The sequence below is a fragment of the Poecilia formosa genome, unplaced genomic scaffold, assembly GCF_000485575.1.
Source record: "Poecilia formosa unplaced genomic scaffold, Poecilia_formosa-5.1.2 Scaffold218, whole genome shotgun sequence".
In the NCBI taxonomy this organism is placed as follows: domain Eukaryota; kingdom Metazoa; phylum Chordata; class Actinopteri; order Cyprinodontiformes; family Poeciliidae; genus Poecilia; species Poecilia formosa.
In genome coordinates, this window is record NW_006800157.1 from 262044 (window position 1) to 275900 (window position 13857).

At 35.3% G+C, this 13857-nt stretch overlaps 1 protein-coding gene across 2 annotated transcripts in view; it reads left to right on the plus strand.

Moving 5' to 3' along the window:
- The window catches only part of trpc5a (transient receptor potential cation channel, subfamily C, member 5a), a 126683-nt gene that overhangs the window by 23568 nt on the left and 89258 nt on the right, over positions 1-13857 (plus strand). Inside the window, exon 1 of one of the 2 annotated variants that reach the window (XM_016679720.1) lies at positions 12325-12407. The exons of the other annotated variant lie outside the window; for it this stretch is intronic. The gene's annotated coding sequence lies outside the window, so the exon portion shown is untranslated. Of the gene's footprint in view, positions 1-12324; positions 12408-13857 lie in introns of those variants that run through there. 2 annotated transcript variants of the gene reach the window in all.

Genomic DNA, 13857 nt, shown 5'->3' on the forward strand with positions numbered 1-13857 from the left:
TGAAAGAAAATCACACATTAGGCTCCCACTTCTGTCCTTTTCCTCATTTCCTTTTGTCATTTCTTTTCCCTCCTTTCCATTTCCTGCAGATTTTTTTAATTTTATTTTATGGCATTAATCTTAACTTCCATTAAAGTCGTACTAAACTTTTTTCCTCCCAGCTTATCAGTTTTCTACACCGTTTCTGGGCAGAAGAGGAAAATAAATTCAGTGAGAGAAGTTAAACGACTTTGTGACTCATTGTCTGCTCCTCTGGTGACAATCAGACAGTTGTCTGGCAGTTTTACCTGACTCATGAATATTTAGACTTTCTTCTTTTTTTGCCCTCCTGTCCGTTTTGCTGAAGGAAAAATGTGGATAAATTTTCATCCTCGGATGGATCAGTTCTCGTTTGAGAAGTGATTCTCATTTCCTCTGATAATTCTTCCTGTCTTTCCTCTTCTTTATGTTGATTGTTGCACGTTAATTTTTCAGAATTTCACATACCGTCTGGAATAAACTTCCAGAAAATTACAAAACAGCCAAAACAATGAATTAATTTTAATTAAGGCTAAAAACTCACCTGATAAGAGTTACTTTTGATTAATTAAAAACTGGAACATTGATCAATTTATTTGATCTATATTTGCTTGATGATTTCAATGATGACATTTGACAAAATATGTTTGTTGCTGTTTTATAATTGATTACTGTATTATGAAGCACTTTACAAATCAACTTGACTCATTTATTTTCAAAGCTATAGTTTCACTTCTGGCCAATGAGCCACTCACTAGTTTCATGTAAAATTATAAAATTAAATTTAAAGAGGATTTGTAGACTTTAAAGGAACGTCTGTCTTTGTTCTTCTGTTTTTCTTTCTCTCCTCATTTTCTCTCGAGAAGGATTTTATGTTTTTGTCGTCTGCCTGCCAGCCGAGTCTGTAATGACTTCCAGAGGGCTAATAGCGACTTAATGGACAGAGAAAACCACATCACTTTACGTCTCGTAGGGAGACGGGGAGAGAGTCGGGGCTTAATTTCAAAACCGACTTCATTAAAAGTTACTTAAGCTGATACGGATCAAAGTTTGAAAAATAACCTGTGTGGAGCCGTTCTGCTGGAAAGCTGATGATGAATGTAAAGATGTACTACAGGGCAGAAGGGGATCGTTTGTGCAACGCTGTATCAGGTATCAGGGCAGATATAAGTAACTTTCTGCATAAAAAATAAATCAAAATTTTGAGATTAATATCAGAAATTTTCAACAAAAAACAAGTAAATTTATCAGTTTGAAGTCGCAACTTTGATAGAAAAAAACTAATTTTTCACAAAATTTTAAATTTGACTTACAGAATTCTTTTTTACAAAACAACGTGTAAAATCCCAGGATTAAGATAAAAATTTCAGAATTCTTTTCTAGCATATATTTGACTTCTCAAGCTTTGAATTTTGAGAACTTTGAGGGGTGTTTTTCTAGAAAAATTCAAATTGTAATTTCAAAAATGTTCATGAAAAAACAAGAACATTTCTAAGTCTTAAATTTTAGAAAAATTACAAAAAACAAGTGGAATTTGAATTTTTCTAGAAAACTAATAAGATTAATCTAAAAATGTCAGATTTTTTTGTTGTAATTTACTCTTTTCTTTTAAATCTAAAATAGCCCTAATACATTGTCTCATGTTTGAATGTTATAGTTGATCAAAAGAGAAGCTGATCTAATGGATATTAATAAAGCAGAATAACATTTTGGTCCTCTGCCATGTGATATAATCAGAATATGCAATAAAAAAAAAAACACAAACAAAGTGAGTGACTGTCCTTAAACAAACAAAAAAAATACTTTTTTTTTTTTAGTTACTGCTGACTAACTACACACAGAAAAAAAAAAAAAAACAAACCAAGCTACCAAACTGAAAACAAATACGGCCATTTTCAATAGATAATACATCAGAGTATTGATCATGAAGCCTTTGCAAACAAATGTAATTCAATAATGTCCAAATGCATAAAGATGCTAATAATTAACACTGTGCAGAACTGAGCAGCAAGCATTAGGTTTAAGGCAAGACGAGTGAAAAAAGTAAACAGATGAGGCTGAATGCCTCATTTGACCTTGTTTTATTTTCTAACATTCCTTCATTTCTCTTTTTTTACTCTCCCTCTGTCCTTTTTGTTCATTCCTTTCATGTTTTCTCCGCTTATCTCCCCTCATTTATTTCACTTAAACTCTGCAGCACAAAGTGCCCTTCAAGGCGACCCGCTGTACTGTAACACTTTTTCTTTTTTTATCAGCTCTTACATCAGAGCTTCAGTGTAGCTGCTTGATCCATAATTAGAAAACTTTGCTGCAGAAACACAACCTGAACATTTTGATATACTGTGTGCGTGTGTGTGCGTGTGTGTGTGTGTGTTTGGGGCAGATGTCACCTTGCGGTCGGCCATTGTCCTCGCCGCTCAGAAGGTGTGTGTGTTTTCATGTCCAAGTGAGTCACTAGGAAGTGCTTAACAGTGTCAGATCAAAGGAAGCCGACTTGCGTCTGCCTGCTGTCTTCCTGACTAATTAATCCAACACACACACATCACACACACACACACACACACACACAGGTTGCGTAAAGGAGAGACTAATGAGCTCATGGCCCGTTTTCATCAGCTTTCTAGTTTGCCTAAATGTGTCTCACTGTAAAGAATTAGAAAACACTTTTAGCACGTTTAAGGTCAACCACTTGGATGTTAATGCGTATAAATGATACGGAAAAAGATTCGAACAGCTGGAAAGCACAAAAAGATTTGACTTTTTTCCTCAAAATTTTGACTTGAATCTCAGAATTGGGACTTTAAGGTCAGACTCTTGTATGTTGGTTATATGTAATAATGCAGAAAAGGATTGAAGTTAATGGTTAAAAAAATAAAATAAAAACATTCCCAGAATTCTGACTTTTTTCTTGGCCCTTTTTAAGCTCAATCTTTTGTACATTGGTCGTCAATATGTACTAATAATACGGGAAAAGATTCGAGCCACTGGTAAATATAAAATTACAAGAAAATGCAAATTTACATTTTTCCTTCAAAATTTTGGGATTTTTCCTCAGAATTATGTATTTTTCTCAGAATCTTTACTTTATTAAGGTCAGCCACTTGTCCATTGGATGTTAATGTGTATTAATATGGAAGAAGATTAGAGCCAGTGCTAAAAACAAAAAAGAAACTTACGTTTTCTTTCCCACAACTCATATTTTTCCTCAGAAAATCAAAGTTGTAATTCTTTCTTTTCTTTTCTTCTTGCAATGGTCCTAATCCTGTTTCGTATAATATGCAAATGCAATCTTGCTTTTTAGAGAAGCTACCTGAACGAACTAGAGTTTGGTTGAAGTGGGCTAAGCATTTAACTACCAGATTACATAACATTTGCTACGAAGCTAACTGTAAACAGCCATATCCCACTGTAAAGGGAAAATTGCCAAAACAAACAAAATCGTTTTAAGCAATAAAATCTGTTCATCATTCGTCTTCATCCGACTTCAACTGCTCAATACTTGAAGGACAACATGAACCGAATGGCTTCGTTTACTTTCTGTTCACTTCGTACACAGACGCAGAAAATCAATATCATCGTTCTCAACTTCCCCTTCTGTTCGCTGATTGGCTGGGAGGAAATACTGCCTGAGAAATTTAGGTCAATGAGAGAAATCCCAGACAAAACACTGAAGGTAGATGAGAATCAAGTAAAATAGCGATGCAATGATAATTCTGATTTCCCTTCATATGTTTTCATTCAGACAGATTTTTTTTCTAACATTTAAATTAGGAACCACTGTGATTTCACAGGGTTAGGGGTTTATAGTGTGTTTGTTTCACATTGCATCTGCCTGTAATGAGAAATAATGAATGATTTAATCATAGTACAGTACCTCCAGGTTCCTCTGATCAAAAGAAACCAGATCCGCGCGTCACAGTGACCTCAGAGCATGTGAACAGTTCATCAGCGATGATGCATGTGAACAGTTCATCAGTGATGATGCAAAGCAGTCATTTCCTGAGCAATCCAGGCTTGACTCATCCACATGGGATGGTTGGACATCTTCTCATTTTGAAATGTAGCTGGATGTTTTTTCCTGATGTGATTATTGCATGCACAGAGTGAAAGCTCATGTTTTGATTATTTTAGAAGATATATCCTCATTGCTATTTGTGAGAGTACTGAAAGTTTCAGAGTCATGTTTGGATGAATATATTTCGTTGTTTCCACCATCAGCCTTGTTTCTCTTCAAACTCCTGCAGAGATCCACTGAAATGCTCAAACAATCTGATTTAAACTAAATGACAAACTTTGCTCCTCCATTGTATTTCCTGTAATGATTACCTCCAACACCTTGTCATTTTTTTCCACATAATCTTAACCAGATGAATAAGGGAACAAGCCCTGCTTGGAAGCGTTTGAACTGCGGGTGAACCGTCTGCCTTCTGTCTGATTTACTCTGCAGTCTGCAGCTTTTCTGTTTCACGCGCCGTGCTTACGAGCCTCGTATCATGTTTTATGGCAAAAAGACTAGCAATGAAAACCCGTTTTCTTTATAAGGACTTGAAGTGTTTTGTGAGCTTCTGGACTTTCTCAGGTGACAACAAGACGTAAATATTGAGACGGTGTCGTCTGGCGCAGCAGGACGTTGCGTATTTCTGCAGCTGATCAAAGGCGGCGCAATCTGGAGTCCAACACCGATTAATAATGTCACCTACTTAAATTCATTAGTCATCTGTTTTAAACAACCCTTATATCAGAGCTGGGTAGTAACTAGTTACATTTACTCAATTAGATTAACTTTGTACGTTTAAGAGTATTTCTGCTCTTACTTGAGTGAAGTTTCTGGATTTTTTTTACCCACTGGATGAAAAACAAACATGTTTAACCAATAATTCACTAGACACAGAAACACACCTGCAGTTTTTGTTAAACTTTTATACATTTTTTTTATTGAAAGAAACTGATTTGGAAACATTTCTTTTTCAGATTTTATTTTTTATGTTATTTATATAAATTGTCATTCTCATCCCTTAAATACCAAAATTTCCACTTAACTTTATATTTTGGTTTGTCTGATGTAATTTTTAAATATTGAATGATTGATGATTTGATCAGTTACTCGGTACTTGAGTAATTTTTTTATTATCAAATAATACAAAGTTAAAGTAAAAATAATATTAGTGCTGTGAATCGATTTAATAAGATTAATCACTCTTACTCACAATCTCTATGTTCAACTTTGTAAGTGTGAAATGTTTTCAAAAATGTGCATTTAACATCTTTATAATGGTGCATATTCAGGACGATTTAAAAGAAGTAATTTTGTTTCAAACGTTGATTTAGAAATAATAACTGCAAACTTTTTGTAGTTAACAACTTTAGTTGAAGGATAATTCATCGTTGCAATTAATTCAGATTATCTTAGTTTTATCCAGACTTAAATCTGAGTCTTTTTTTAAGCCAAATTCTCCACTGATCTAACAAGTTTGACACATTTTGGTGTATAAATGCATCTTATGTTGGTCAAAATTGTCAGGAAGTGAAAGGAATTTAGAAAAATATAAAGTCCTGTCACATCTCTGACATCTTTGTGTTATTTTCTTGGAGAATGTGTTTACTGGGATCAAGGCTGCAGTTTTCTGCTGCATCAGGACAGCGTGCATTACCATGTCACCATCTCTTTTTATTCATCTATTTTTCTATACTTTGTGATTTGGAGGTGAAAAATCAATTCTGTTTGCACAGTTTATGAGAACCTCCAGGTGGTGGAATGAATATTAGGTGAATAAATCAGAGTTTAGGTCCGACTGTCATCAGTTGAAGCAGCTTCAAGCGTTTAAACGCGCCACTGAGTAAATCTGTCGGTGTGGAGAGAGAATTTGCATACAACGGGTGATATTACTGAGTTATTGCTGCAACATTTCAGTATCTGCTGCTATGATTTCATTGCATTTATGCAGCTTATCTGGTGATCAAAGTGTGCATGTTTCAGTGTTAAATGTATGGAAAGATTATGCTTAAATCTTTAGTCTTCCAATGCAACTAAAGTTTAAATCAACTTACAAGCAAAAGATCTTACAGTGACAGAACAGAAACAAGACAAGGCACCTATGTAACTGTTTTAATATCACATAAGTGACACAATGAGTGACTAATTCAGTAATTATGAACATTTTTATGCACTAAAAATCTGGAACAAACTGCTAGAAAACTAAAAAGCAGGTGAAACACTGACTTTAAATCAATGGTAAAAAACCCACGTTGGAGTTTCCTTTGATTAAATTCATCTGGAAGATTGATGAATATATTTAATGTATATTTGATGATGTTATTTTTGTTACTCATTTCATATTTTATGTTTTTTGTAATCTGAAGCACTTTGACCTGCCTGTTCAAGTAAACTTAACTTTATATCCAACACTTTAGTTTAATTATATTTATTTGGAAAAAATTCTGACTTTTTTTTTTTTTTACATTTTAACAAATAAAAGTCCCCAAACTTCATGTTAAATATATTTGAATCATTCGATGCTCAACGTTTTTATGTTTTCAGCTTATCTATAAATTCAGTTTGACATTTTAACTTCTAATCTGCAGAAGTGGCTAAAGTAGCAAATATTTACACATTTTTGATATATTTTACTCAAGTAAAAAGCTTTCCAAAAAATACTCAAGTACTGAGAAACTGATCAGAAAATCTGGTTTGATATTTAAGTTGTTGATTCAGACAATAAAGTAAATTCTGGTATCTTTTTTAAAGACAAAACTGAAAGAAATTTACACAAATAAGAAATTCAAGCAGGAGAAACATTTCTTCAAATATGTTTTTTTTCTATATGAAATGTAGAGAACGTAAACTACACTTGTGTCTCCGTTTTGGTTAAAACATGTTTGCTCTTTACTCAATGAATAAAACAGTTTTCCAAAATTGTATACAAATAAAAATAATACTTTCTAACAATAATATTACTCCAAGTTAACGTAAAAATTAGAGTCCAGTGAAAATGCTCCTGAAAGTATTTTTTTGCCCAAAAAGTTACTCAAGTAAATGTAACTAGTTACTGCCTCAAATGATTTATTTAAAATATAAATGGTCTAACATTATGCACCTATGCTGTTTTATTAAAGGTAAACATGTTGTTTGCAAATCTTTCAGTGTCTGGAAGATGATTAAAATCACTTTTATGTAACATACCTTGAACAGAAAAGAGAATGAATGAATTATTTCTTATATTCTTCTGGGAGATCTCAGGCTCATTTCAGCTGGTTTTACCGTCTTCTTGTGGGAAAGGATTACATAACAGCTAAAACACAACGATCTCAGGAGGCCTGTGTTGTTTTATCACTGAAAACTTAAAAAGATTTTTTTTTTTTTTTTAATGCAAAGCGAACTGATGACCTCCAATCAGATAATGATTGGAAAACTCACAGCCTCTGTGTGTGTAACCTCTGAAGTGCTGCAGCAGCAAACCGCAGCTGCTTTCCTCCGACTGGTCGAGTGCAGGCATTGTTTCCATGGCGATGCCTCTGCTTCAGTCCGTCATGACGAAGCACCAGAAGCGGCGTACGGGGTTTACGCTTCCACTCCGTCTCTGGTTCACACGCGCAAACACTGGTGAAGGTGTGGAGACTCTGGAAGCAGCGTTGCAGCCTCAGTTACACACACCGATGATTCACACACGCAGGATAAATGGCTCAGTTCGTCACCGTTTAGCAAAAAAATCCCCCTGTGCTTCTGTGTGTGATTGTCACACTCCTTTAATTCGGAGTTTAACGACGCACTGATGAGCTGATTAAAACAAAGACACACACACACACCTGCTTCTACTACCTGTACTCACATATAAACCTTCACACACACACATGCAGATCAGGACAATTAACAAGAACGATGTTGCGCAACAAATGTAATTATAGCTCACTGTGTAATTATGTGCGAATGAAGGGAAGGTGATGGACAATCCTGAAGTATTTTTATTTAATATATCTGCGATGTACATTTTATTTCTACACATATTGTCCTTAAGGATATTCCATCAATGTCACTTTAAAATGTTTCTCTGGCATAATTTAATACAATTTATTTAGTTAAAATTAAGTAAACTATTACATTTATGGATAAAATAAATCAATTTATTTAATAAATAAATGCAATAATTTGATTTATTTGAATACATCAAATTGTTTAGTACATAATTTATTTAATATTGAAATAAAATTATTACAATTAAAATTATCAATGTTATTTATCTAAATAAATGGATTTAAATTAAATAAACCAGTTTATTTAATTTAAATAAATGTATTTATGTGTGCTTATAAAACCAGCATTTCACTGAGAAGTATCTCGTATAATGTGCTCAGCTGATGTTCCACCAGGTGTTTGCTAATTGCTACGGGCTAGTTTGAAGGAGCAAAGCTGATTGGTTGCCACGGAGACTAACAGATTTCTCAAACATGCATGAAAGGATCAAGGCAACACTCCTGTTTTGTTTTTAATGAGAGAAAAACATAGCATGATGGAAAGCTGAAAAAATAATTACATAATACTGCCCCTTTAAGGGAACAGCCAGTCAGCACCAAGGAAAATAAATGTTGCCGTTTCAAAGGGAAAAATCTGACTTTTTTTTTTTCATTTCAGGGATTGTGGAGAGAGTTGCTAGCTCAACCCCTTAACAATCGGGAGGATTTTGAAACGGCTCGTTTTCCAGACACCAAAAAACCTGAACTTGGTGCCAAAAACTGATTGTGGAAGCAGTAGAGACCCAAATGAACAACAAAAACAGGCAAAATGCTGACTTTGCAGAAAAGTTTAACCGGTAGTGTGTATGAGACATGCATCAAACTGAATAACTCCAGTAATATGAGCAGCTTGTTGCGTCTGAGACTCGGGGCAAACGGGGGGGATTTCTTAATTAACACGGCCGATACTCCTCTTTGCCTTCTGTAGAGGGAAATGTTAATCATTCACGTTAACATGTTGAGTTGCTTATTAAATCGCTGACACGGCTGCAAGCTGCATTCAGGTCGAATGCAGCACCGTGACCTGTTGGCGAGAGTGTCAGCCTGAAGCGTGACATGTGCAAAAAAGGCAGAAGAAGAAGAGAGCAGACGGGAATACAGATTACAGAGAAGAAACGAAGTAAAAACGAAACGTAGAAGTGATGGATGTCTGACGACGATTTAGAGGTGGAGGGAATAATTGTCAATGATAAATGAGAAGAAAGAGGGATGAGGGACCAGAAAATGGATGGATGGATGTTTAATATGAATGAATGAATAAAAGGGAAGAGGTGAAGGATGACAGGAAGTGATGGATGGAGGAAAAAAAACCCAGGAAGTTCAGATGAACTGATGGACAGGATGTGTTCCTCTGAAGGACTTCAGGGAAAGACAGAGATTACAAAAAGGCAGCAGGGAAGGAAAGAGGAGGAGGATTAGAAGAGAAAGGACTGAAGGAGAAGTGAAGGAGAATGAAATGAGGAGCTGAGGGGTGGATGAGGAGGAAGAGAGGGAGACGGATTATGGAGGAAGGATTCTCCAGGTTTTTAGGAGCGAGTCCGGCTCAGCTGGCGGTCTCCTCCTCCCAAACGCTGAATACCTTTCAGCTCTATATTTAGGCTGTTACACAACAAAGCATTGCATCATCGGCCAACGTTTTATTTGCTTTATTGGCTGGAATGTTCTGCAGCTCAGAACGCCTCATAAAGAACTGTGGATATAAATAAAAATGTGTAATTAATCACCCTGTTAAAGGAAAAGTTGAATGACTTATTGTCCTTGAAGCCATTTTTTCTTAGTGATGGTTTGGCCTTGATGTATCAAGTTGGCTGCAGGTTTGTTGAAGTTTGATCTGCATTTAGTTCTCGACCCAAAACAAAACTACTGCTAAAACTTTACCTTAAGGGTTTTAAAATGTATACAAAATAAAGTAAATATTTTGAATTTGAATAAATAATGAATATTTTGAATAAATAATTCAAAATATGTGTCAAATTTCAGTGCTTTATTTACTGGTGCAGCGTTTGGACTCGTTTCCAATTGTGAAATTTGACCATAGAAACGTTTTTCTACATACATCTTGTATTCATTTGTAGAAAAGTTCTACTCAAATGTAGAACATTTGAGTAAATTAAAGTGTTTCCATTGTGGAAGAAATGCTGCTGGCACAAATCAGGTAGTTATTGTGTTTTTTGCTTAAACTCTGAATCTTTGTTGTTGTTCTGATTCAGTGCATGAGGTACTTTCACTCTTACACAAACTGCATTTGAGCTTAGAAATGTGCAAATTGGAATTATGAAAATAAATGTACTTCATGGAAACACGCCAATTTTCAAAATTTTGTAAAATGAAGAGGTTTTTCAGCTGGATCAATTATTGTATTTAGCAAAACTCCAATGGAAACAGTTTATTTTTGTGCCACATGATCAACAGCTGGACTTTTCTACTGATGGAAATGACAAAGAAGACGACAGGAAGTGGTAGGAGGATGATGGCGCGTCTTATTTTTAAACGATTTATCACGTGAACAAACTTGTAAATGTGGGATTTTCTTATTTAATGGAAACACAGTAATGTCTTTTGACATTACCAGAATATCTCCAAAGCTTTGCACACATTTGTAAAAGAAACACAGATATTGTTAGAAACATTGAAATAGTTTTTGTGTTTTTCTCTCATTATCTTTTTATTTCTTTGTCAAAAAGAAGCATGCCAGTCTTGAGTTTTAGTTTTTATTGAACAGCATTGTTAACCAATGCATCAAATCAAATATTCTACATCTGGGATCCTTTCTGCAGCAGATAAATTTGAAACTAGACAGAAAATATGAATGTTGTGTGCAAAACGTGTTAAAGTTTTAAAACTAGTTATAATTCATGTTCTGTGAAAATGTGGAGGAATTGGATTATTTTACTCTTAATGAATTGCTCTTTTATTTCCAGGGTATGAAAACACACATACTTATTGTCTATAAGTCACTTTTCAACTGATTAAAACCATTTTTAAGGACAGATTTAATAAAACTCATCTGCTTTTCTAACTGACACTAAAACTTAAAGCCTTCTGCAGACATTAGAGTTGATCAACCGGGCAGTAAAAGTCTCATCACTGTTGATTTTATTCCCTTTAATATGCTTTGACTCCAGAAGAACAAACTGAATTTGTTATTGGCTACAAATTGCGGTGAATTCCCTGAATCTGTCGACGTCTTCAGATCGCTTCACCTGCAGCTCTTTGATGCTTCAGCAGCTCAGATTGTTGCTCCAAGCAGAAATTACCGGCCGTCTTTGATGTGCGCCTGCAATCATCTCAAGTCTTCTCGCTAATAGCTTTTCATCCTAATCGCCATAGAGACCGTATCTGGTGCATTTAGCGACGATGCAGTTGGTTCTGTTCAGACTGACCTGTGAGAGCATCTGAAGGGTTTTTAGCTCCGTTTTATTACCTTTTATTAAAAAGTTGCTTGATGATTTGACTTCTTTATTTCAACTTATCTGTCCAAAGTTTTCTAAACCAAAAGATAAAAATGAACAAAGACATGTGAAAATGAGATAAAAGCTTCAAACGGGATAAATATTTGCTTTAAGTTTGATCTCTTCACGTGTTTAAAATGCTTTTTTAAAAGAAAAATTCCCCAAAGGAAGAGATATAAAATATAATTACTGTGCCCTCCTGGCCCCTTCTGGCTCTGCGCTTCCTTTAATTGTCCAAGCGGACTCTTCATGTTCTTCATGTTCTGCTTGTAATGATGTAACTCCAAACTATTTTATGTTGCGTCTCATTAAACGTCTCCTTCGTCCATCTGCAGCTCAAACCTTCATCCAATCCCGACTCAGCAGCTCCAGAACCAACAGAAACTCCTTCAGTTGTCCTGGTTGCTAAAATATTAAACTCTAAACTCATTTTAGTGAAAAAATAAACTTAATCAGTGAATTATGTTTCAATTTTTGTCCTACTGGGTAAAATTTCCTGCCGGCTCACCTGATTGTAATTTGGAGCTCTCTCATTAACGAGCTTTTCCTGCCACTTCCTCTGATTACATTAAATCGGCTTAATTCGCTTTCGGAGCAGAATCGGTGAGTGTGTCTCTGCAAAAGATTCAATTCATTGGATTTAATTTTAAAATATGCAACATTTATTTCTTCCCTGAGTCTTTAAAACACCTTCATAGAGCCTTAAAAACTTCAGGTCAAAACCACTTCAAAAGATTAAAGTTTGGTTATTCTTCCCTGTCATTTATATATTAATTTGTTTGGCTTCTGTTCCTGAGCATGAAATGGAGACGGTGAGACGTATGAAATGAAACTGAGGCAGAGATGAACCGAGGCAGTTGGAAGGAAAACTACCAGCGGGGACTGAGTGATGGAGTGGAGGCAGAGCAGCTGAGATTAATAAACGACGAGGTAAAAAAAGAAAAAATGCCTCAAAAGACGAGGAGAGCAAGTCATGAGGAACAATGAAGTGATGATCTGACTTCCATTCTTTAAACCAGCTGCAGGCAGGATGAGGATTTGAACCCAAAACTGATGCACGGTTACAGTAAGAGAAAATTTACCAAAGATCTGCAGGGATCCTTTGGTTTGTCTTTTTTGTTTGTTTTTAGATTATTTAGTTTGTTCACAAACTGAAACGATGTGAACATGGGTGATTCTTTTCATAACTAACTGGTCATACAGTGATGGAGGGCGAAACCTGCAGGATAAAATAGGTTTTTTTCCTGTTTATATGTTCAAATGGACATTAAAGTTTTTCACATATTTTTGTTCCGACTGTAAAAACACAAAATCTAACCAAGTAATTTTGGTCCAGTTTCTACTGAAAACATCTTGGTTCACTGGAAATAAGACAAAACTTAGTTACAAGTAACTTTACAGCAAGAAATATGAGCTTATTTTAAATCCTTAATGTGGATAAAAAGTGCTGGTTCCAGTTCAGTTACAACATGGGAAAAATGTCCTTTTATAAGTCAAATAATCTGCCAGTACTTTTCATTATTATTCCATGTCCTGCTCAAAGGTTACACTATTTCAGGTGTACAAAGATATTTGCATTAGAAACTCGACCAAAAATACTTGGTAAGATTTCGTGTCTTTGCATCGAAGTTTGCATTTTTCCTTAAGTTTATAGAAACCATAACAGATTCATGAATTTTCTTTCTGTATGGAGTCTGAAGGACAACAGAGCTGAGATCAGTTTTGTTTTTGCTTCTTGTTAAGCAAAACTTTCACTAAAAGAATCATAACTCCACAAAAAAAGTATTTAGCCACGAACATTTCAGGAAGCCGTAGACGTGTTGCTCCAACAGGTTTCTAGTCCTGGGTGCTTTGCATCAAAGCACCTGATATTTAATTTAATTCCTCTGAGAACTGCTGCTTAGTTTCTGGGAAGAAACTGATTTCTATCTCATGCATTTTTGTTTACGTTGAATGAGCGAGTGCAGGAGTTACTGAACAGAGAAGGCAGGAGGACAAAGCAGAAGGAGCGTGGAGGACGGCGCAGGAATGAAATGTTAAAGGATGAGTGATGAGACGGAGAACCTCCTACGTGAAATAAAGAGCAGCAGCTTTTAAACTTCTGCTTTTGTCTCATTACGCTGCAGCTTTTACTTCAACGCTTCCCGCTTCTGTTCAGCTTTTACATCTTTATTTAGTAGCTTTTAATGATGCGCATATTCAATTTAAAAGGAGTTTTAGATCACTTTAAATGAACGTTTCCAGCCTCTTTGATCAAATCCAGAACAAACGTTAAAATCAAGCCGCTGGATTAAAGTAAAATGAAGAAGACAAGGTGAGTTTTTCCTCCAGCTTCAGCCTGGACTCTGGTTTGCTTTGCGCAGAGCAGCAGGAAGGAGCT